We start from the raw sequence: 27,173 nt of genomic DNA, 5'->3' as shown, positions 1-27,173 counted from the left end.
GTGTAATGTTTTATAAAATATGACTTCTAATAGGCTTTCATTGGGCATGTTTTCAATTTTCATTCAATTTATCATATTCAGTCTCCCGAGTTATAAGTGCTGCGGGATTTTTGTGGGAGGGCGTCTTGTGGCTTCTGTTTTATGTCTATTTTTATTACAATTCTTATAATGGCTTTCGACATTGTCAATCTTGATGTTTTCTTTGTGTGTAAAACACACACAATAAGGCAATCGTGTCAAAACAAAATAATATTTCCTTCACTTTGATGAAATCATTGGCAACAGCCATAACATAAATGGCATAAAGAACATTTTTAGCCTCGCACCAAAGCGTTCTACAACACAACACGCACAACACATTTGTATATTTTGAACAAATAAACATCTATGTTGAAAAGTAGTTTGTTTCCATTGAGGTCTCTGTGGTGTGGTTGAGGCAGCCAGCCACACAAAAAATCATAGGGAAGAAAAGCATGCTATAGGAACACAAAACAAATACACACGAAATGAAATGACAAAAGTTGAAAGAGCATAAGTTTTGAATAGCGTAAAATATTATGATAATTTTTTGCATGTTTGTTTGTACACATGTCTGGATTTAGTAGTCTGTCCGTTAGGCAACAACCACAAATACATACACATGTACATTTAGTCTTCCACCGTATTAAAGCTGGTATGTCATAGGATATTCCACATTTAATGTAGCAAAGCTTTCTTCAACATTTCTTTCAAATTCCGTGTCTATTAGTCCTTGAACATATTTTCTTCAAAAACCAACGCCTAGTAGCTTATTGATCCACGAAAGATATTTTTTTAATTCCAGCCTTAATTGCTTTTTGTATCTTGAAAAAACATTCTTCAAAACACACGCCTTGTGGCCTAGTGGTCCTTGACAGAAACATTCTTATGTCCAAGACTAGAGGGCCGTTCATCCTTGAAAACAAGTTTCTTTACAATTTGGTGTATGGTACCGTTGGTCCTTGAAAAATTTATTTTTATTATAATTAAGTTTTTGTCGACCTTTGATCATTTTATTATTTTTGTACTTTTTGTTCGGCTTTAGGTCCTCTTTTCAATAAAACAAAATTCTATTTGCTTTTATTTACTTTGTTTATTTCCAATATTTCGGACGTCTTCGACGACCATCATCAGGGATCTTTTTTTTTTTTTATTAACATAAAAACAAGAATATTAATTATATAAATTAATAACAAAATTACAAAACAATATTTACTTTTTGGTTTTTTTATTCAACTAACAACAACTTTCATCCTATGTCACTGGTGGTGTTGAACTGAAGTTTTTCTCATTTTTCTGATGTTTTTGGATGACGTTTCGATAAATTTGTGCACAGTGTTCTGTGTCTGACTTATAGTTTATTCTTTTTTCTGTGGGAGTATTTATTATATGGAGCATTTCCAATATATATCGACGTTTATAATTGTCCTCCTGAGTCAAGATTTTGACGTCCTTAAAATTTGGAGTGTGCCCTGTTTTGGAACAATGTGCTGCCAAAGCAGTTTTTTGTTCAAGTGGTTTGTTTTTGGCCTTTTGATCAGACTTGTGGCCACTGAGTCTGGTTTTTAATTTAGATTTTGTTGTGCCAACATATACCATTTGGCATATGTTGGACTTGTCTCCATCGCATTCTATCTTGTACACTAAATTAGATTTTTCATCGTTTGATATTTTTGATTTTGTGTTGCTGAAAAACTTATTGTTTGTGTTAGTACTTTTTAAAGCTATTTGGTACTGTTCTTTGTTGTACAAATTGGACCTGGAAAAACGTTCTGAAAATCCACGTACATATGTGGCTCTTTTGTATGTTTTTGCCTCTTTTTCTATTTTGTCAGGCTTTTTTGTTTTTGATTGTTTTATAAGTTGATTAATGGTATGTATTGGGAAATCATTCATTTGTAGAATTTTCCGAATCTTTTTCTCATTTTTGGCATGAAATTTATGATCACTAATATTGAAAACTCTGTTTATAAAGTTTGTCGCCGTATTTATTCTTATTCTTCTTGGATGTTTTGAGTTAAAATTGATGATTCTTCCCGAGGACGTAGGTTTTTTTTTATAAATACAACAGAAACAGACATACCATCCAATGTGGAGTGGTTATTATCCCTTGGCCCAAAATTCTCTCTCCCAACAACGAAGACAACTTTTCCGTTGTTCAACATAATAGCAGAGGGAGAGGACTGTATTCAGTCGTTAGAAAATCGGGAAGAGCAAGAAAATGCCCGAGTTAATTTAGTAAATCTCATAAATGAACAAATGAGAAATATGAAATTGGGAAAAAGAGATCGGTTTGTGTTGGACACAGTACGCCAAACAACAACATTTTTGAAAGCAAATAATCATATTTTAATACTAAACGCAGATAAAGGGGGTAAGACGGTGGCAATGTTAAAATCTGACTATGAAACAAAAATGAACAGAATACTGATGGATATTTGCACATATAAACGACTGCGAAGAGATCCGACTACTGGTCTACAAGGAAAAAAAAAAAAAATAAGTTAGTTATGAAGATGTTTGAGTTGAAATTAATCAATGAAGTGGATAAAAACAGATTGATAAATAAAACAGCGGTAGCGCCTAGAATATACGGCCTGCCAAAGATCCACAAGGAGGGAACTCCTCTACGTCCAATTTGTTCTAGCTTAAAGTCGCCAACGTATGAACTATCCAAGTATTTATCTTCCATTTTAAAATCTTTAACCCAAGAATCTGTATATAATATCAAAGATGCAGAAGAATTCAAAGGCAAAGTTAACAAGCAGCACATAGATGAGGATGAAATATTGATATCCTTCGATGTGATATCATTATTTCCAAGCGTACCGGTCAACTTGGCATTAAATATAATTAAAAGCAAATGGATACACATTGAAAAACATACTAATATTCCTTTGAACCTTTTTATCGAAAGCTTAACACTATGCATTAAAGATTCAAGGTACTTCATACACAAAGACAAAGTTTATGAACAGCAAAAGGGAATGCCTATGGGGTCGCCGATTTCACCAGTTGTAGCGGACATTGTAATGGAAGAACTTCTCAATGAAACAATGGAAACATTAAAGGAAAAGCCAAGATTATTAACGAAATACGTTGATGATATTTTCTGTATTATTAAGAAAGACCAGGTGGAAAATACATTAGCAGCTTTAAATAACTTCAACAAGCAAATCAAGTTCACAATAGAATGTGAAACAAACAAACAGTTGCCATACCTAGACGCAGTAGTACAGAGACATGGAAAACGTCTTCTTGTAGATTGGTATCAAAAACCTACGTCCTCGGGAAGAATCATCAATTTTAACTCAAAACATCCAAGAAGAATAAGAATAAATACGGCGACAAACTTTATAAACAGAGTTTTCAATATTAGTGATCATAAATTTCATGCCAAAAATGAGAAAAAGATTCGGAAAATTCTACAAATGAATGATTTCCCAATACATACCATTAATCAACTTATAAAACAATCAAAAACAAAAAAGCCTGACAAAATAGAAAAAGAGGCAAAAACATACAAAAGAGCCACATATGTACGTGGATTTTCAGAACGTTTTTCCAGGTCCAATTTGTACAACAAAGAACAGTACCAAATAGCTTTAAAAAGTACTAACACAAACAATAAGTTTTTCAGCAACACAAAATCAAAAATATCAAACGATGAAAAATCTAATTTAGTGTACAAGATAGAATGCGATGGAGACAAGTCCAACATATGCCAAATGGTATATGTTGGCACAACAAAATCTAAATTAAAAACCAGACTCAGTGGCCACAAGTCTGATCAAAAGGCCAAAAACAAACCACTTGAACAAAAAACTGCTTTGGCAGCACATTGTTCCAAAACAGGGCACACTCCAAATTTTAAGGACGTCAAAATCTTGACTCAGGAGGACAATTATAAACGTCGATATATATTGGAAATGCTCCATATAATAAATACTCCCACAGAAAAAAGAATAAACTATAAGTCAGACACAGAACACTGTGCACAAATTTATCGAAACGTCATCCAAAAACATCAGAAAAATGAGAAAAACTTCAGTTCAACACCACCAGTGACATAGGATGAAAGTTGTTGTTAGTTGAATAAAAAAACCAAAAAGTAAATATTGTTTTGTAATTTTGTTATTAATTTATATAATTAATATTCTTGTTTTTATGTTAATAAAAAAAAAAAGATCCCTGATGATGGTCGTCGAAGACGTCCGAAATATTGGAAATAAACAAAGTAAATAAAAGCAAATAGAATTTTGTTTTATTGAAAAGAGGACCTAAAGCCGAACAAAAAGTACAAAAATAATAAAATGATCAAAGGTCGACAAAAACTTATTATAACCATAACACGGAAGGCACGCCGCAAGAAACCAAACATAAAAACACCATGCAATTGTATAAAAATATAAAACAAAAATACAACGACGAAACTCAGCACGTCATAAAACAATATTCAAGATGTACCAGGCAAACAGAACGTTTGAAATCAACAGCAACTTTCCTAACAAAATGCAAGGAAACAGGTACAATACCAAGCTTTATTTTGAATACAACAAAACACACTAACAACATATTTAAAACTAACAACACAATACCAACACATGTTAGAATTAAACTAAACACACACTTATACAACTTTCACATGAAAATCCTAAAACTTCTAATACATTGTAAACACAAACAACTACACAAAAACAAAAAGGCATTAACTGATACGATGAACAGACTCACAAGTCTATTAGAAAGAGACGATTTGGACACGCTCGTGGAGAGCGAAAATATCATCAACAATACTCAGAGCACAAAACAAAAGACAACTCACATAAAAAAGCTACATGCATTAAAACAGCAACAACAGTGCGAGCTCAATATACAACAAAATAAGGAGTGGTTTATAAATACAACAGAAACAGACATACCATCCAATGTGGAGTGGTTATTATCCCTTGGCCCAAAATTCTCTCTCCCAACAACGAAGACAACTTTTCCGTTGTTCAACATAATAGCAGAGGGAGAGGACTGTATTCAGTCGTTAGAAAATCGGGAAGAGCAAGAAAATGCCCGAGTTAATTTAGTAAATCTCATAAATGAACAAATGAGAAATATGAAATTGGGAAAAAGAGATCGGTTTGTGTTGGACACAGTACGCCAAACAACAACATTTTTGAAAGCAAATAATCATATTTTAATACTAAACGCAGATAAAGGGGGTAAGACGGTGGCAATGTTAAAATCTGACTATGAAACAAAAATGAACAGAATACTGATGGATATTTGCACATATAAACGACTGCGAAGAGATCCGACTACTGGTCTACAAGAAAAAAATAACAAGTTAGTTATGAAGATGTTTGAGTTGAAATTAATCAATGAAGTGGATAAAAACAGATTGATAAATAAAACAGCGGTAGCGCCTAGAATATACGGCCTGCCAAAGATCCACAAGGAGGGAACTCCTCTACGTCCAATTTGTTCTAGCTTAAAGTCGCCAACGTATGAACTATCCAAGTATTTATCTTCCATTTTAAAATCTTTAACCCAAGAATCTGTATATAATATCAAAGATGCAGAAGAATTCAAAGGCAAAGTTAACAAGCAGCACATAGATGAGGATGAAATATTGATATCCTTCGATGTGATATCATTATTTCCAAGCGTACCGGTCAACTTGGCATTAAATATAATTAAAAGCAAATGGATACACATTGAAAAACATACTAATATTCCTTTGAACCTTTTTATCGAAAGCTTAACACTATGCATTAAAGATTCAAGGTACTTCATACACAAAGACAAAGTTTATGAACAGCAAAAGGGAATGCCTATGGGGTCGCCGATTTCACCAGTTGTAGCGGACATTGTAATGGAAGAACTTCTCAATGAAACAATGGAAACATTAAAGGAAAAGCCAAGATTATTAACGAAATACGTTGATGATATTTTCTGTATTATTAAGAAAGACCAGGTGGAAAATACATTAGCAGCTTTAAATAACTTCAACAAGCAAATCAAGTTCACAATAGAATGTGAAACAAACAAACAGTTGCCATACCTAGACGCAGTAGTACAGAGACATGGAAAACGTCTTCTTGTAGATTGGTATCAAAAACCTACGTCCTCGGGAAGAATCATCAATTTTAACTCAAAACATCCAAGAAGAATAAGAATAAATACGGCGACAAACTTTATAAACAGAGTTTTCAATATTAGTGATCATAAATTTCATGCCAAAAATGAGAAAAAGATTCGGAAAATTCTACAAATGAATGATTTCCCAATACATACCATTAATCAACTTATAAAACAATCAAAAACAAAAAAGCCTGACAAAATAGAAAAAGAGGCAAAAACATACAAAAGAGCCACATATGTACGTGGATTTTCAGAACGTTTTTCCAGGTCCAATTTGTACAACAAAGAACAGTACCAAATAGCTTTAAAAAGTACTAACACAAACAATAAGTTTTTCAGCAACACAAAATCAAAAATATCAAACGATGAAAAATCTAATTTAGTGTACAAGATAGAATGCGATGGAGACAAGTCCAACATATGCCAAATGGTATATGTTGGCACAACAAAATCTAAATTAAAAACCAGACTCAGTGGCCACAAGTCTGATCAAAAGGCCAAAAACAAACCACTTGAACAAAAAACTGCTTTGGCAGCACATTGTTCCAAAACAGGGCACACTCCAAATTTTAAGGACGTCAAAATCTTGACTCAGGAGGACAATTATAAACGTCGATATATATTGGAAATGCTCCATATAATAAATACTCCCACAGAAAAAAGAATAAACTATAAGTCAGACACAGAACACTGTGCACAAATTTATCGAAACGTCATCCAAAAACATCAGAAAAATGAGAAAAACTTCAGTTCAACACCACCAGTGACATAGGATGAAAGTTGTTGTTAGTTGAATAAAAAAACCAAAAAGTAAATATTGTTTTGTAATTTTGTTATTAATTTATATAATTAATATTCTTGTTTTTATGTTAATAAAAAAAAAAAAAGATCCCTGATGATGGTCGTCGAAGACGTCCGAAATATTGGAAATAAACAAAGTAAATAAAAGCAAATAGAATTTTGTTTTATTGAAAAGAGGACCTAAAGCCGAACAAAAAGTACAAAAATAAAAAAAAAAAATTTATTTTTATAAAATCCACAACTAGTGGCCAATTAGTCTTTGAAACAAAAATTCTTTGAAAATCAACGCCTAATGGGTTTTGGTCCTCGAAACAATATTCTTTAAGAATCCATGGCTAGTGGCCAATAGGTTCTTAAAACTTATTACTTTATGCCTGGTGAACAATTGGTCCTTGAAAAAAACATTGTTGAAAGCCACGAGGTGTGTATTTTGGTCCTTGGAAAATTATTCCTTAACAATTTATGTTTTTTGTAATAAAATATATTATTTACGAATAGATTTTTTTACCAAACATAATTGAAAAGGTGAAAAATATTCTTCTAGTGTAAGAAGAGAGGCTGCTAGAAGTCTTCAATGGGAAGATGATGGCCTCTAAAGGTCGTCAATGGGAGGAAGGTTTCAATAGTAGTCCATATATGGAAGAAGACTTTATTTTCCATTGGAAAAAGAAATTGAAATTGAAAATAATATTCTTATCAATATATTTATAAAAAACTCAGAAAAACAAACAAAGAAATTAAAAAATAATTAAAACAAATAAAATTTTTCCTAAAAAAACAAATAGAAAAAATTGTTAAAAATCCACGCTAAGTTGATAAGTTAAAAAAATATATACACCTAAAAAATACATATGTATATACACCTTAAAAAATCTTCGCTTATTGGATAAATTCAAAAAATATTAATAGAAATTCAGCTTGGATTTTTAAAATTTAAAATAATTTATTCAAAATATTTCACTTTTGTGAAAAATTTGGAAAAATATATTTTTTTTACATTTTATAGTAAAAGCAAAATTGATTATTTTTTTAAATTTGAGTGAAAGAAAAATTGGAAAAATATTTCTTAAAAAAGTGGAAAAATTGCAAGAAGCATATTTTTAAAAATCCATGCTTAGTGCAAATATTAAAAAAAAAATATTTTTAAACAATTACAGTTTAAAGAAAAATATATTTTAAAATATCCAAAATTAAAGTAATATTTTTTAAATCCACAATTAGTAACAAAATTTAAAGAAATATATATTTTAAAGAATCCACGCTAAGGAAATTTTTAAACATATTTTAATAAAGCCGCGTTATGGCAAATTTGAACAAATATTTTTTGCATATCAAACGTAAGGAAAAATTGGGAAAAAATTAAAAATCCTAGCTAAGAACAAATTGAAAAAATATATTTCAAAACAAGTAAAAAAGTGTCAGTCGACTTTGCCAACCGATATATACCTTCAGCCAATGTAAAGTGAAATTTTCAACTACGGACAGATCGAATGTATTTAAGGTCTCTTCAGAATTTTGTGGCCCTTTTTAGACATTTTAACTTGCCGACAAAAATGTGGATTAGGAATTAACTGCACTAAGACACAAATGTTGAACCTTAGTCGGGGAGGTACCCCTAGGGAGGAACGATATGGGCCATTTTAGAAGTTAAACTAAATTTTGACAAAATATTTGGAGATCCAAAGTTTGGACCAAATTGTTTGCCCCATTCAAGTGTTATCGTCCCAGCATTTTAGTGACATTTTTTAAATATTGGGGAGAAGTACCGGAAGTTGTGGACCGGTAGTGCGCCATGAAACTAAGTTTGGATTTAATATGCCCAAGACCAAATGTTGGACCAAACCGGTTGAACAGTTCGAGAGTTATCGTGCCCTCCGACCGCCACATATGGTGACATAGGGGTTTTTTACACCTTTCGGGCTGTTTTCCCAAGAAATATAGACTTGCTCCTGAAAAAACTTTTACCGTCGTAATGGAGGTAGCGAATGCAAATCGCTTCAACAAAAATCAAAGTGATTCTAGAGCAGGTCTTAAACTGAACTTATCCGAAATTTTGTGTCAGAGGTACTAGAAGGAGTAGACAAATATAGTCCATATTCGAACCTGATCTATATCTGGTAGATATATTAGGATGTGCAAAGTATGGATTACATCGGTCACTCCCTTCAAGAGTTATCCTGCGCACAATTTTTCCGAACATTTTTGAAGTTTTGTGGGGGAGGTACCTAAAGGAATGGACCGATATAGCTTATCTTCGAATTTAAACTATTTTTGGACAAAATATTACGAAGGGAAAATTTGGACCGAATCGGCAGATCCGTTTGAGAGTTATCTTGCGCTCCAACCTCTACACACGGTGTCATAGGTGCCTTTTGCAACTTTCAGGCTATTTTCTCAAGAAGTATGGACTTGCCCCTGATGAAACTTGTACCGTCGTATAGGAGGCAGTAAATACAAGTTGCTGCAAAAAGAATCAAAGCGATTCGAGAGCAGGTACTAATCTGAACTTATCCGAAATTTTGTGTGGGAGGTACTCGATGGAGTGGACCGATTGAGTCCATATTGGAACCTCATCTTAGTCTGGTAGAAATTTCACGACGTGCAACGTATGGATCAAATCAGTTACTCCCTTCGAGAGTTATCGTGCGCACAAGTTTTGCGACAAATTTTGAACATTTGTGGGGGAGGTACCTGAAGGAGTGAACCTATATGGCCCATCTTCGAAATTAAATCAAATCTGGACAAAATATTTCGATACCCAAAATTTGAACCGAATCGATTGATCCGTTCGTGAGTTATCGTGCGCACCAGCCAGACAGACAGACAGACGGACGGACATTGCTAGATCTACTCAAAATTGTCTCAAAAAAAACCATTATTTCGATGAGGCACATTTTTGGTCGTATCATTAGCCTAAAGGCTGAGGGTATAAAAAATTAGGATAAATGGAATATTTTTAAAAGCACCCACACAGATAAAATTTTGAAGAAAACATTTTTTGAAAAATCCACGTTGATATAAATTTAAAAAATAGTCTAGGGTGAATAGAAAAATTGTTAAAATATTGTTTTTAAAAAATCCGACCTGAGAAAAATTTAAAAAATAGTTCTTAAAAAGCCACGCTAAAGAAAAATTAAAAAAAATAATAAAATATCCACGCTAAATAGAAATTGAAAACAATATTTATTAAAAATTCATGCTGAGAAATCTTTTTTAATATCCGCGCTGATGAAAAACTAACGAAGCTTATGAAAAATTGGAAAAATATTTACACCCTACACCACTATGTGGAAAGGGTTTTATAAGTTAGTTTTGTTTAAAAATGAATGTAACACCGCGAAATATTCATCGCAGACCCCCAATGTGGTATACCAATCTTCATATCTCGGCGAGATAAAGCGATTTTGAGATGTGTGTCTGTCCGTCCGTCCGTGTGTCCATCTCTCCATTATAGATTGTAATCAAACCAGGCCGCACTAATGGAGCGATCGTCACGAAATTTGGTATGGTCAGATCGCCTCGAAATTTTAAATAAGGTAAGAGTATATCACAAAGAAGAAGCTTGCAATTTGAGGTGGCGATCAGATAATATTTAGAGGGTTAAATGGACCAAAACTTTTGTGTGAAAATTTTTTTAATATACAGCTTATATCTTTTTTCCTGGAAGAGACATTCCGGGCAAGTAAGCTATACTTTGAAGAGGAACGCTATTGATTTCAATTGTGTTGGTGTATATGATAAGATAACAGAGTTACAGCCTAATATATCCAGTTATTTGTTTGTAGTCACATCATAATCACGCTAAAGTTTGCAATTATAGCTCAATAATCACGAAATTTTGAACGAGGTAAAAGTTTAGGTAGAAGAAGATGCTTAAAATTTTGGATGATGATCTGATATTATTTGGCGGGTCAAATGGACCATTACTTTTGTATGAAAAATACAAAAAAATATTTTTGGTCTATACTTTATTTCCTGGAGGGCATAGGCCGGCAAAGTAGGCTAATATGGAAATAGAACTACTGTTCTTCCCCCCTGATGCAAATTGCAATCACGTGTCTGCTAGAAAACGGGGTTTTTTTGGGTTTTGCATAGAAAACCACATTTTCCCATTCCCAGTTGTTGCATTATTGCAAATTACATGGAAAAATTGAATTTTTATACATACATTGCTGCATGGGTCGCTTTGCACCTTTTTTTCAAAACGATTGCAAAATATCCTTCAATAAGTTTTGCGACATTTTCTGAGTATTTCAGTCATGTAAAACTACTCTACAAGTGGAGTCTTGGGACAAGCCGTTCGGACTCGGAGATAAGCTGTGGGTTCCACATCATTGAGCGTTGCCCCTTTTGGGATGTTTGTAAAACAATTATTATGTTATTATTTAAGCTTGGTGTGATACGGTACCAGAATCCACAAATTTACTTCTTACAATAAGTTTATTTGTTCCATGGAGAAATTTTGATATGCGGAAAGCTAATTCCCAGGGGTAAAGGTGTAGGGTATTACATGGTCAGCCCCGCCGGACTATAGCCTTGGCTTACTTGTTTTTACAACAATTCAGACAAATAAAAAAATTAAAAATTAAGCCGCCCCACAGTCGATGTGTCTGAGGAGCTTTCCTAAACCAAAGGCGAAACATGTCGTGTCACACAGTGGTGATTGTGTGGGTTCGTATCGTCGGCTTTCCTTTTTCAAAAAGCATCTTGGTCAATAAGCTCGTCTCTAACGAGAAATTAATTAAAACATTAATAAAAAATGGCCTTCGCCTAATAGGCAAAATTTTCAAATAAAAATAAAAATCAGCTTGAGCCAGGCTGGGGTTCGAACCCACGTCCTTGAAAAACACATGGAAAAAAGTGTTGTCACGGCGTGTTAGTGTTCAGAACCAAACTCATAACTTTCAAAGGCTACGCTAAGCGTTTGTCATGAAAGCCATACAAAGATTTGAACAAAAAATTCAACTTTGTAAAAAAAACAACTTGCGTTTGAAAGAGGAAATAAGTTAGAGGATAGCGAAGCCGCCCCACAGTCGATGTGTCTGAGGAACCTTCCTAAACCAAAGGCGAAACATGTCATGTCACACAGTGGTGATTGTGTGGGTTCGTATCGTCGGCTTTCCTTTTTCAAAAAGCATCTTGGTCAGTAAGCTCGTCTCTAACGAGAAATTAATTTAAAAAAAATTATTTTGAAAATCCACGTTTGCTTGAAAATATTTTTTATTATATCAATAATTGGTGGAAACATACTGAAAAATATATATTTTTGAAGTTTTCTTCATAAAGTTTGAGTCATTTATGGAGTTGGTATGATATATGTAAAGAGTGGACCTAATTCACAATCTTAAATATCACTATGCAACACTGAAAATGCAAACAACTTCTAGTGTGCATTTTTTGAAAGTACATATTTAGACTACAAAAATCCTAGTAGGGTTTTGTCCTGTCAGATCCAGTTCGTATTTTATGACCGCATCTAAACCGGGTTAAAATTACACTTTTTTGCATTTATCGGGCCTTTATCTCATGGCCTTGCTGTCTTAGGCAATATTGTAGCCCTGAACTAGTAGGACTTATCCTTTGAACAGACCATATAGGAAAAACTCCATCTAGGGCATCAAAATCTATAAAATATAGAAAATTTTATATAATTGCTGATATTCTGGTCAGTATCGGCTAAACTATTGGGAGTTGGACCAAGTAACCTTCCAAATAATGTTCTTAACAATTCTTTAGAACATTCTGAAACTCTAAAATGCTTCATGTTGTTTCAGCGGTATTTTGTATCATATCTTTTACAACACGCATTTCAAACACAGTTCACACCAACAGTTTATTCTCGCATTTCGGATTTCACTACATTATTGACATTTTTATTAAATGGTCGTTGAAAAATGTACTGAAAACAACGGCATAGAGGCATTTTACAACAATGACATGTTCTGAAGAGTTGTGTATTACATTCCAGGGAATATTTTTGCAAAAGAAAATATTCAGAAAAAATTAACGGTTTTGGAGATACAGTGTGAAATGGATAAAAATTGAGGAATTTTTGCATATATTTTGAAATTTGAGACAATAAATGTAGTTTTTCGAGTTCATTATTTCTCCAAATATTTTATTCTTGTTCTTATCTACAAATTTGCTTCAGAGGTCAGAAGAAGATTCGCATTGGTTTCAGAGATATAGCCCTGAATTTTTTTCAAAACTCAATATTTAACCAGGTTTAGATGGGACCATAAAATCCGAGCTGGATCTGACACAACAAAACCCATCTAGGGTTTCTTGTCGTTTGGGTCTGTACTTTAAAAAAATCCTCAGTTCGAATTGTTTGCCCAAGATCACCTTAAAAATGTTGCACAGTGTATTAAAAAAAACTCCACTTGGGCGAGGCTTATAGTCATTATAGAGTATAAAATTATATGAACCACAAAGAAAAAGTGACCATAAATATTGAAACATTTCGGGACCCGTATTTTGTGGAGTAATGGTTTATCCTAGCAAAAAATATTTTAAAGTTTATGTTTACATTTTAATTTATTTTGAGCGCAAAGGTTAAACTTTTGCGAAAAAGATACATGAATGAATGGGCTGACATTGTCCAATTAGAATTTGGTCTAAGTTTGGTAGTCACCCCATGCCATAACATAGGAATGAGTAAGGGGATTTTTATAGCTATCGAGCCGTTAGCCTTTGAACTTCACTTAAAAGCAAATTTGGCCTTTTTTTGAGGAAATACTTGGTGTGCCTTTGGAAAAAATGTTACGATGTGCAAAGTTTCGGGCAAATGGGATGCTCATTTCGTAGATTATCGTTCTTATCTGTCATATTAGTTGATGCCGGCAGGTTTTTATTTAGGTTTTGGATCATTATGTCAGAAAGTGCATTGAACTTCGTAATAGTTCTTCAAGATATAAACTTTGATTCAATAGTCACTCAGATATAAATCTACACTTCGACTCAATAGTCACTTTTCATCCCTTGAAAAATGTTTTCTTTTTTTGAAATGTCCCATATATCCACCCACATCGCCACATATATGTATGCCTAAGGTTGCCATTGTGACAGTTTATTCTTATTTGCATTAATTTATCGAACACATTATATGTTTTGAATAGTTACAATTTTGAATGACTGATTGATGGATGAATGAATTTGACAATTGTTTTTGTTCAGTCAGCATCATTTCCATATTATTGCAATTTGATAATATGCTGCGGCAAAATGACATTTCTGCTTTCAAGTGAAACTATTATTGTAGATTATTAACAAAAATAATGGCATTTACTTCATACTTACAATAGATTCAAATATTTGACCATATTTTTGGCAAATATTTATTTCATTGTTGTTTGAGGCCATTTGCTGTAAAAAAAAAAACAATAGAAGAAATAATAAATGTAACATGTTAGATGATAATGTCAAAAACAATAACATGCAGTCAACAATATTGAAAAAAGTTGTGGATTTTTATGGAAATTAAACTATTTATTGTAGGATGAGATGGAAAGCAAGCTGAGTTCGTGTGATTTGATCATACAATTTTTGGAAGAACATTTTTTATAGAAACAAACTTAAATAGAACCCATAATTCTCTAAATCCTAGCAATCTTAACACACATTTCCAATCTTAACATAAATTCCTTCACGTTAAATTTCCAAATCTTTTTATGCAGGTTAAAAGATGTATATCCTTAATATTTAACTTCTATTCACACTTTAATTTTTACATTTATGTCTTTTTTCCAAATTCCAATTATCCGCTTTTGCGGTTTATTAAATTGTCTACTGTGGCGCAGTCATGTTTGGCTTTAATATTTATTCAACACTATAGGGTATTGGCCTTACATTGGAATTGAATTATGTACAAATATTACTGGGTAATAATAATCACACAAATTTCAGTTTATTGATAGAGCTTAAAACTGATAATATAAACTTCTGATGTTGAATTAACATTTGCATTAGCGTTAGTTAAATATTAATTTAAAGGGAATTATGGTCGATTAAAATACAGACATTTATTACGCCTATAAGAAAGAGGGAGAGAGAGAATGCGAATAGGGAATTCAATTGAAGTCTTTAGATTTGGTTTAAATGATTTTGTTTATATGCATTAAAAAATTGATTTTTATGTCTTTTAATGACAGACATATAACTAGGGATTAGCTGTGGGGTAGCATCGAAATAATGGTATGAATAGCACATTTGGCATAAAATTCAAATTAATAATTTACTCGTATTTTAACAATCGATTTTTCGTCTTCAATTAAAAAGTTTTGTTATTTTCAGTATCCCGGACTCCATAATGTGAGATATCGTTCTTCAATTCACAAAGGCAGACTATTTTGTCGAGATTCAACAATTTCTTCGACTTAGTCTCGATAGAAACACACTGGGATTGTAATGCAACACGCCTTAATGCAAGTTACATATATTCTATTCATTTATTGTCCTGAACGGTAGTTATATTTATACCCTACACCATACCTCACAGTGAATGCGCCCAACGACAAAAATCAAATTTGAAGAAAACAAGTAAAAAAGTATCAATCAACTTTGACGATTGAGATATACCCTCAGCCTGTGTATATTGAAACAATTTTTTCCAAAAAACGTATGTATTTAGGGTGTTTTAAAATGTTGGATGTATGAACCGACAAAAATGTTGATTAGGATTAAAGATCAAAAGTTTTGCGGAGGAGATACTTAAATGAGTGGATCGACATTAACCATTATGGAAGCCACTACATATGGTGCCATAGGGGTTTTTGGCACCTTTCGGGCTGTTTGCTCAAGAAGTATGGACTTGCCCCTGAAAAAAAATTTACCATCGTAATTGAGGCAGCGAATGCAAGTTGCTTCAACAAAAATCAAAGTGATTCGATTGCAGGTCTTAAAGCGAACTTATCCGAAATTTTGTGTGGGAGGTACCGGATGGAGTGGACAAATATAGTCCATATTTGAACCTGATCTATATCCGGTAGATATATTAGGATGTGTAAAGTATGGACCAATTCGGCCACTCCCTTCAAAAGTTACCGTACGAACAATTTTTCCGAACATTTTTGAACTTTTGCGGGGGAAGTACCTGAAGGAGTGGACCGATATGACCCATCTTCGAACTTTTTGCTCAAGAAGTATGGACTTGCCCCTAAAAAAAATTTACCATCGTAATTGAGGCAGCGAATGCAAGTTGCTTCAACAAAAATCAAAGTGATTCGATTGCAGGTCTTAAAGCGAACTTATCCGAAATTTTGTGTGGGAGGTACCGGATGGAGTGGACAAATATAGTCCATATTTGAACCTGATCTATATCCGGTAGATATATTAGGATGTGTAAAGTATGGACCAATTCGGCCACTCACTTCAAAAGTTACCGTACGAACAATTTTTCCGAACATTTTTGAACTTTTGCGGGGGAAGTACCTGAAGGAGTGGACCGATATTACCCATCTTCGAACTTAAACTAAGTTTGGACAAAATATTACGAAAGCCAACTTTTGGATCGAATCGGTTGATCCGTTCGAGAGTTATCGTGAGCTCCAACCACCTCACACGGTGTCATAGGGGTTTTTTGCAACTTTCAGGTTATTTCTCAGGAAGTGTGGACTTGCCCCTGATGAAACTTGTACCGACGTATGGGAGGCATTGAATACAAGTTGCTGAAACAAAAATCAAAGCGATTCGAGAGCAGGTCCTAAACTGAACTTATTCCAAACTTTGTGTGGGAGGTACCCGAAGGAGTGGACCGATTGAGTCCATATTGAAACCTCATCTAAGTCTGGTAGACGTTTCACGATTTGCAAAGTATGGACCAAATCGGTTACTCCCTTCAAGAGTTATCGTACGTACAAAATTTCCGAACATTTTCGAACTTTTGTGGGGGAGGTACCGGAAGGAGTGGACCGATATAACCCATCTTCGAACTTAAACTAAGCTTGGACAAAATATTACGAAAGCCAAATTTTAGATCGAATCGGTTGATCCGTTCGAGAGTTATCGTGCGCTCCAGCCAGCCAGACAGACAGACGGACGGACATTGCTCAATCGACTCCAAATTGTCTGAAACACATTTCGTCAAAACATACTTGGGGTCTTAACCATAATTTCGATAGGGCATATTTTTCCCGTATGAAAGTGTATATACCCTCGTTAGCATAAATGCTGAGGGTATAAAAAACGTATTTAAAATGAGAAAAATAGTTATATTCTAAGCGAATTTACGAAACAAAGGACTATTTTGAACGCCTTAAGTTAAGTTGAATCATTCATTTTTCTAGTTATGAAAATTCCTCTAAATTGCAAGAGTTGCCAAATATTTTGCTTATAATATTGGTAAAAATGAAATTATTTAATATAGATGTATGGATTTCCTTAAAGTTTTAGTTGCTTTCCAACTTCCGTAAGAATTGCCACTAGTACCAAATTGTAGCCTAGCGCCTGTAGAATTCAAAACTGTATCGACTTTGTGAGGAAATTTGCGGTTTTGACAGTTATGACCAAAATGACCGAACTCCGTCACACACTAAAAAATTCATCAAAATTGGGGTGTTTGGTGCATTAAATACGTGAAATCGGCCGAAAATATATATTGGAGCTATATCCAAATCTAAACCGATTTCGATATAAGTAGGCACATATATTTCTAGGCTGAATTCCGTCACCAATTCAAATTTTAAACGAAATTGGATGTATATAGCGTGTTTGGTGCAGCAAATATGTGAAATCGGCCAAAAATATAGATGGGGCCTATATCCAAATCTGATCCGATTTTCACCAAAAGCAAAAGCGTTCTTCCTATTGCTAAAAAAATATATTTCCCAGTTTTCAGCTGAATCGGACAATAAATGCGACCTGTACGTTGTGAACGGACGGACAGATGGACATGCATAAATAGACTCAGAATGTGATTCTATACACGCAGAAAATTTATGTTAGAAATATGTTTGGATCCAAACAAATATATGTTTGGGACCGGTTGCAAACAAATTAATGTTTGGATCCAAACATAATATGTTTGGGTCCAAACAAATATATGTTTGCAACATTTTGTAACATATCTCAATTTGATATGTTTGGGTACCAACATATTTTTTATGTTAGAACATTTTTTTCATGGGTGGAGAGAGGATGTTTGTCAACGAGAGTAATAACAGTGCTCTCGCGGCTGTGGATTGCTGTTTTATAATGAAGAGTTGTGTGTATTGTATAATAGAAGACGTAGAAGCGAAGAAGGGGGCTTTGGTGGCGTGTATGCGACAAACTCGTGTGTTTCTTGTTTTGTTGTTGTTAACCAACTTAGGAGGAGAAGAAGAAATGAGTTGAATTATATTTTATTTCTTTCTTCAGTGTTTTAGATGCCTTTGTAGAGTCAAGGCGGTAAAGTGAGTGAATAAATCAGTGTTTTGTGTTTTCTTAAAGAAATTGTGCTTTTTAGTAAATTAAATGCCCAATACATTTTATAATTGAATCGGAAAGTTGAATGGAATTATTTTATTGGACAAGGAAGAAATCGCATTTAATATTGGTAATTACATACATACTTATGTATATTTGAAATATGGCATATCCATATTTATTTATTACATTACATAATCATTTGATTCTAGATGCCGATTCCCCGCTTATGATTTCAACTATGAGGACAATTTGTTTTATTTCACAACAAAGGAGAAGCGTTCAACCATGTTTCTATATATTTTTTCTTTCTAAAAGTGTGACTATTTACAAATTATTTCAATCAGTTTTTCTTTTATTAAAGCGTGTTATGTATTTCTTTGGAATTTTGTATGTACCTATGTGTTTGTTGTTCTTTTGCCATCCAATAAACAACCTCAACATTTGTGTGTATACTATGGAGATAGCCAGTGAGTTCTTACTGAGAGCAAGTGAGCACACATTTTAAAGTGTTTTACATTGAATTTTACGCTCCCTTGCTCATAGTAAGCGCTCGCTGGTGCATGTGTTTGTTTTTTTGTGCCTTTTGGGTTTGTATTTTTTTGCACCCAAACATAAAATTGTTTCCACCCAAACATAAAATTGTTTGCACCCAAACATAAATATCTTTGCACCCAAACATATATATGTTTGCACCCAAACATATATATGTTTGCACCCAAACATATATATGTTTGCACCCAAACATATATATATATTTCCACCCAAACATATATATCACCAATATTTTTGAAAATTTAACATAGCTGAAGCCAAGGTTTACCCTTTTAGAACACGCGACTTGTGATTGTATATTATACAAATTAAATGTTTATGGATAAAATGAAATGTTTTTGGACGTGGCAAAAAATATTGGCCTCAAAAGTTAATTTGCGTGGAAGCTGTGGCTATATTTATGTTAGAAAATGGGTAAAAATGGGTTGAAGCCAACGTGTCTTTTTTTGTTTTCTCTCGATTTGTGAGTAAATCACACTTCTCACGATTTTCCTGTCAAAGTAAAAGTAGAAGCCAACTAAATAAGGATAATCTCACTAATGTATAACTTTTCAAAATTTCATCAGCGTCTACCAATAAATGACGCTGACATTTTGAAGCCAAATTTACAGTGTTTTTTGACATTTTCTTCTAGTCGCGTTCCGCAAACAGATTTTTCAAAAAGGCTTTAATAGGATTATAGTACTTGCGATTCTGAGCTTTTTGATACGTATATCGTGAATGTAGCCTCCACAGCTTCACAGAAATATGTATCGAAATGACGAAATTTTGTGTGAATATTTTTCTAAAAATCATATTATTCGGGCCTAATTTTTACAATTGTCATTCGATTTCCTCGTACTTGATTGCACATTTTAGTTTTTTACGTTCCGGATCTAATAAATCATTCTCCGTGAAAATCCATCCACTAAAACGCGAGTTACAAGAAAATCCAAAGTAGAAAAATCACCTAAAATTGTTTTTGGAAATATCGCGTATTTAATCGCGTTTTCTGCGGTTCGTTTCCACTGCAATGAAACAACTAATACAGCATCTTTGTTTTAGCGGAAACAGAGATTTGAAATCTTCACTGAGAAGGGAGCTACATTCATTTTATCCCAAAAAATAGTCTGTGATGCTACATCCACGGTTCTTCGTTGACCGCCTTGAAATATATATATATCGATGTAGATTTTTATGGTGGACACTGAAATCGGATGCGGACAAAAAGCATACGCACTCTGCGCAAGCTAGCGACGTTATATAGGTTTTTAGGCACTAAGATGCAGACGATGCTACATCTTAGCCACCAAATTAAATTTCGAAAACTATATTCAAATTAAAAGATACGGTATTACTATACATGAAAATCACATGCGGACAAACTGATTTTGATAATTACGCGATTTACACGTATTTAAAAATGCATATAAATAAAAATGGGTTATTTAACCTCTATTTCCATTTCAAAAGCTATCCCCATCAACCCAATTAGCTTCCCTAATTGGAAAGCTTTAATATGAATGTCAATAAAGCAAAATCCGTCTATTTTGTTGGGAGATTTAAGCAAAACGAAGGAAGTATTCCTATAAATTTTTACAATATTTTCTACTACATAATGAATGTGAAAAATATTTTTTTAAACAAAAAATTATTTTTTTGATCAAAATATGTGATTATTTTGGCTGTAACATCCAAACTATAACACCAATCTGTATGATTGTAGTCTCATTTGATTTGCCGTGAAGTTTGGATCCACAACAATTTTTTATGTAATTTTATGAGCAATAAATGGGCCTTAATTTTGAAAAAAGTAGACTTATATTCAAAAATTTATCAATTTTATGTACATTCCGCGAATTCTGTGTAACCTTTTGCAGGTATTATGCAATCTACTCGCTGAAGTCACTTCGAGAGAACTTTTTTGTAACAATTGTGCTCATTAAAATAATTAGCGTTTTTATAATATTTTCTTTCTTAAAAAGCGAAATAAAAGCGCCATAACTTTGGTCCGCAACAACCAAAAATTGGCTCGCGACCAGATTCGTACTCGGAATTTTTTCCTTAACCTACATATCAAAAATCGTTGATGTAGCGCAAAAAAAATTTATCCTTTTTTTCTGAAATGGAATATGAAATAATTGACAATATTCCTGATATATATTTCCACCCAAACATATATTTGTTTGCAGACCCAAACATATATTATGTTTGGGACTGTTGCAAACATATATATGTTTGCTGCAAAATATGTTTGGGACATATGTTAGAGAGGCCGATTTTTTTTTTTTTTTGCGTGTACATATCCCTAGAAGGAACTATGGGTCTATCCCTTTTCCTTATGCATGTTACTTACAAATGCACTAACACATAATACCCCTTATATATCGTAGAGAAAGAGCGATTTTGAGATGTGTGTCCGTCCGACCGTTCATTAAAAATTGTACGCACGTTACAGGCCGCAACTGTGGACAAATCTTCACGAAATTTTGTATGGAGGTCTGGTTCAGAATAGACCACTATAGTTTTGGCGATGAATGTGAAATATTTAGGGGGTGAAATGGACCAAAACAAAATTTGTATCCAATTTTGTAGCGGCTCTGTAGGTCGCAATGGTAGTCTGATCGTAAGTTTGGGTTTATGTACTTCGAATGAACTATCTTTTACAGAAAAGGAATGTGAAAATCACTCACTTGCTTTGTAGCTGTCGAGTAGAATGTAAACTCGCGAATTAAACCGAATATCTTAAAACAAATATACGCAACACATTCTTGAAACAAAATACAAATTTTATAGACACGTTTGAATGGCGGCTTCATTCATTATTATGAAGAAATCAATTAAATAAAATAATTTAAAATACCGACACATTTTATTTTCTCAAACAAAACAAATCACACATACTCCAATGTTTGTATGTATATGTGAATTTTATATTTATTTCTCACTTGGCTCTCATTTATGGAACATAGTTGTATAAATGTACATTTAAATTAGCAGTATTTCGCATAGGATACGTAACGGCAGTCGCACGATAATTTGCGACATACATTGACGCATTTTTAGACGGAAGTGAGTGGCTGCTTTCCTTTAGTACGGGTTTTCGAGGGACATACATGAACAGGCGGTAAATAAAATACGTTTTTATAATAAATAAATATTCGTTGTATTATTTGTTTTACGTTAATCATAAGGTCTTAATTAATTTAGATAAAAACTGTATTAAACGGTTAATACAAAATTAAAGGGGTTAGGCCATTTTGGAATCCATCTAAAAAACTATATTGATATGAACTGAGGGTTAGGCCATTTCGGGGTGCCCGGACATAACTCCCACGGACATAACTCCCAAAATGATTTTGGGCGTTATGTCCGCTGCGCTTTGCGGGAGTTATGTCCGTGAAGCAAAGCGGAAATAACACCCAAAAAAATCGCGGACATAACTCCCAACGATTTTTTTCTTAATTTATTAATTATTTCTTTGCCTAATTTTGAAATTTATAGTTATACATTTTTTTAAAATTTAGAGTAGAAGTTAGAATGTAAGCGGAATTATACATTTAAGAAGGCCTAAGTGCCAACCAATACCGGAGTATCCACAAAATCCTTCGGATTTCAAAAAATTATGCCCGAAATTATGTAAGTAGCAGTTAGGAGAAGTCTTAAATTGTAAAAATATTTGTTAAGAAAAAACGCGCTATTTTTTCACAAATATTTTCGTTTTTCAGAAAGTATTTGAATATTTGTACAAACACTTCATATCTTCTTAAATACTGAACATATTTTTGTAAAATTTGCGCGATTTTTTTGTACAAATATTTTCGACTTTTTATCTCCTTAAATTGTGAAAATATTTTTTAATACTTTTACAAAAACTTTTTATCTTTTAAAATTGTGAAAATATTTTAGGAAAAAATAGCGCGATTTTTTCAAAAATATTTACGCCTGTGGCGCATATTTTTACAAAAACTTTTTATCTTCTTAAATTGTGAAAATATTTTTGTAAAAAATCGCGCGATTTTTTTAAAATATTTAGGGGTCGGAATGCACAAAAAACTTATTTCAGCTTCTGTAAGGGGTATACCAAAGACAAAACCTTACGATGAAAGTAGAAAATATCACCTTTCTAACGATGTAAAGTAAGTTGTCGTTGGAGGTCAAACAACGAAGATACCACAATAGTCGCAAATAAAACCAAATTTTTTTTTGCGATTTTAGTTATAATGACGAATATGACAGCTTTGGTTGAGGACCTTCCAAAAACAAAGCATGGCTATGAAAGTAGAAAATCCAATATTTACAATGATGCAAAGTAGGTTGGCGTAGGTGGCCAAATAACGGTGATATCGCAATAGTTTTTTTAAATCACGCCACAGGTCGCACTTTAGGGTGGCGAACATCCCAATTTCACATTTTTTATTTGAATTGTACTGAGGAGTATCTCAGCTTTGGCTGGATGCGTTTCAACATTGAAGACATTCTGAGCTTTAGAATGTCTCCAATTGCGTTACCAAAATTGATGAAATAATTGTGATGTTGACAGAGATATACCCTGTGTGAATTGAAACACTTGTTTTCCCAAAAAACGTATATATGTAAGGGGTTTTGAAAATTTTGGGCGTATGGTTCATACAAAATATTTATTTGGATAGAAGCTTAAAAAGTTTTGAGGGGAAGGTATCTAAAGGAATGTACCGACATAATCCATTGTGAAAGTGGGTCTTATTTTGGGTGTCATCCCCTCGATAGATATCGCGACCACCTGGTCACCATATAATTCAGAGGTTTTGGACTATTATACTGGAAGCATGTACTTGTCTACGATAAACATGATATCGCTGGAAATAGGACTACTAGGTAAAAATTTTCAAGGGATCATGGCACAGACCCTTATCCGGGTTGCTCTGTTTATGAGATATCGCGCGTACTATTTTAGCTAATATTTTCGATTTTTTTTTGGGAGGTACCGGAAGGAATGGACCTACAAGCACCACTATAGAATTTCATCTAATATTCGAAGACATATTTCGAAATGCAAAGTCTGGATCAACTCAGCCACTACATGGTGCCATTGAGGGTTTTTTTACACTTTTCGGGCTGTTTTCTCAAGAAGTATGGAATATAGTCCATATTCGAATCTGATATATATTTGGTAGATATATTGGGATGTGTACAGTATGGACCAAATCGGTCACTACCATCAAGAGTTATCATGCGCACTATTTTTCGGACTGATATGACCTATCTTCGAACTTATACTAAGTTTGGATAAAACAGTACGAAGGCCAAATTTTGGACCGAATCGGCAGATCATGAGTTATCTTGCGCTCCAACCACTACTCACGGGGTCGTAGGTTTTTTTATCCTTTCAGTCTATTTTCTCAGGAAGTATGGACTTGCCCCCGATAAAACTTGTACTGTCGTATAAAGGACAGTGAATAGAAGTAGCTACAACAAAAATCAAAGCGATTCGGGAGCAGGTCCTAAACTGAACTTTCCCGAAATTTTGTGTGGGAGGTACCAGAAGTTGTAAACGGATTGGCTCCATATTGGAACCTTATCTAAGTCTACTAGAAACTTCACGATGTGCAAAGTAGGGACCAAATCGGTTACTTCCTTCAAGAGTTATCGTACGCACAAATTTTCCGAACATTTCCGAAGTTTTGTGGGTGGGGGTTGGACCGATATAACCCATCTCCGAACTTAAACAAAGTTTGGACAAAATATAACGAAAGCCAAATTTTGGTCCAAATCGTGCGCTCCAGCCAGACAGACAGACAGACGGACGGACGTCTGAAACACTTTTCGTCCAAACATACTTGGGGTCTAAAACCATTATTTCGAGGAGGCACATTTTGCCGCTTTATCCCGTCGATATATGAAAATGGTATATAACATTGGGGGTCTACGACGAATATTTCGCGGTTTTACAAGAATGTTTAGCAAAACAAACTAGGGTATAAAAACACATTAAATTCCCATGACCTACCATATTCATTATCAGTATTCTTAGCACATACTTACTTGTATATTGCTGTATCTTGTTTGTGTTTTATTTTCAGACATTAAAATTACTCTGTCAAATGAATAACCAAACAATCTGTCCTGCTTTGTTTAGCATTATTTCGAACGTGACTTGGCGGTAGCGACAAATTGTCACAGACATACAAGCACACACAAATAAAACGACGCAATCCATTTCGTGGGTTTCCTCCTTTATCTGCGCAGCAAAAGATTTATAAGAGTAGGGGACGTGGGGCGTAGGGCGTAGGGATTGAAAATAAAACTTTTCTCTTAAAACCAATTGATATTCAAATGTGAAATACTAAAAGTCTAGCTCTCGTTGTTTGGAATAAATTGAATTTTAAAACAAAAAATATACCCCGAGTTAAATATATGTGACATGTATGTTTGTCTATGTGTGTGTGTGGAGGTTGTGTGTCTAACCAAATGTTCCACGGGGAAAGAAAGTCATGGGTTGTATGATGTGAAAAGCTTATTTTTAAATTTTTAATTGTCCCTGAATAAAGAATAAAATTAAATTATCCATAGATTCAGGTGTCAAAAATGTGTTCCTTGTTGTTGTATATAGGCAGAAAAAATCTTCATTAAGTTGTTCCTTTCATCTTGCGTAATTTGTAATTTTATTGGCATGTTCGAAAAACAGTGAGGAAGGGTGGTGGTTGAGGGGGATTGGTTATGAAATATGTTAATTTAAAATATTTCCTAATTTGAGGATATGAAAGAAAATCATTAACATGGCAACATCCCCTTGATGTACGCTACGGAACTAGGTTAACATTCGTTAAAGGTAGTGGGATAACATATTTCTCCAACAGGTAAAAAGCCTTTGTCCCATTTAAGACCTTGAGAAGGTCTACTTCCAATTAGACTTTTACAATGTATTCTTCTCATCCTACATGAGACCTTTTGATGGCTTTCGTTTCACAGAATGTCTTTTGTTCGTATTCTTTTAATGGAAAATTTTTAGAAAGTCTTTTCCATAGATTATGTGAAGTGCTTCTTACAAGGGAACACTTAGAGAATTTTTTTTCTATAGATTTCAGTTTTAAGGACTTCCTCTAATACACGACCCTTAGAAGATCTCAAATATAAGATATTTTCAAGGTCATCTTCCCGTAGAAGAACTTTTAAAGGTTTTCCTCCCACAGAAGATCATTTGAAAGCCTTTTACCCAGAGAAGGTTCAAGATAGACCTTTTGAAGAAGAAGAGATTTTAATGCTTTTTGAAGGTCTTCTTTACAAAGCTGACCTTTTGTAGATCTTCTTCCTAAAGAAGGCCTTTGAAGGTCGTCTTTCTAAAGTTGACATTTTAAGGCCTTCTTCTTAAAGAAGACCTTTTAAGATTTGTATACCCTCAGCATTTATGCTAACGAGGATATATACACTTTCATACGGGCAAAACGTGCCTCATCGAAATAATGGTTTTAGACCGAAAGTATATTTGGATGAAATGTGTTTCAGACAATTTGGAGTCGATTTAGCAATGTCCGTCCGTCTGTCTATCTGGCTGGCTGGTGCGCACGATAACTCTCGAACGCATGAACCGATTTGGTCCAAAATTTGGCTTTCGCAATATCTTGTGCAAATTTAGTTTAAGTTCGAAGATGGGTTATATCGGTCCACTCCTTCCGGTACCTCCTCCACAGAAGTTCGAAAATGTTTGGAAAATTTTTGCGCACGTTACCTCTTGAATGGAGTAACCGATTTGGTCCAAAGTTTGCACATCGTGAAATTTCTACCAAACTTAGATGAGGTTCCAATATGGACTCAATCGGTCCACGCCTTCGGGTACCTCCCACACAAAATTTTGGAAAAGTTCAGTTTAGGACTCTCGAATCGTTTTGATTTTTGTTGTAGCATCTTGTATTCACGGCACCCCATACGGCGGTACAAGTTTCATCAGGAGCAAACCCCAACTTCCTGAGAAAATAGCCTGAAAGGTTCAAAAAACCACTTTGACACCGTGTGTAGTGGTTAGATAACTCTCGAACGGATCTGCCGATTCGATCCAAAATTTGGCCTTCATAATATTTTGTCTAAACTTAGTTTAAGTTCGAAGATAAGCCATATCGTTTCACTCCCTCAGGTACTCCCCCGCAAAAGTTCAAAAATGTTCGGAAAAATTGCGCGCACGATAACTCTTGAAAGGACGGACAGATTTGGTCCATACTTTACGCATCCTAATATATCTACCAGATATATTAAGATTGAATATGGACTATATTTGCCCATTCCTTCGGGTACCTCCCACACAAAATTTC

The 27,173-nt window shown here is 33.9% G+C and overlaps 1 long non-coding RNA gene across 1 annotated transcript in view; it reads right to left on the bottom strand.

Moving 5' to 3' along the window:
- The window catches only part of LOC141390488 (uncharacterized), a 238,347-nt gene that overhangs the window by 198,124 nt on the left and 13,050 nt on the right, over positions 1-27,173 (bottom strand). Inside the window, exon 2 of the long non-coding RNA XR_012409378.1 lies at positions 14,254-14,319. This is a non-coding gene — a long non-coding RNA (uncharacterized lncRNA). The remainder of the gene's footprint in view (positions 1-14,253; positions 14,320-27,173) is intronic.

The sequence above is a fragment of the Musca autumnalis genome, unplaced genomic scaffold, assembly GCF_047663935.1.
Source record: "Musca autumnalis isolate F117 unplaced genomic scaffold, ASM4766393v1 scaffold_1, whole genome shotgun sequence".
NCBI classification, from domain to species: domain Eukaryota; kingdom Metazoa; phylum Arthropoda; class Insecta; order Diptera; family Muscidae; genus Musca; species Musca autumnalis.
Note: the sequence above shows the minus strand (reverse complement) of the source record. Positions and strands in the feature narration are given on the sequence as shown.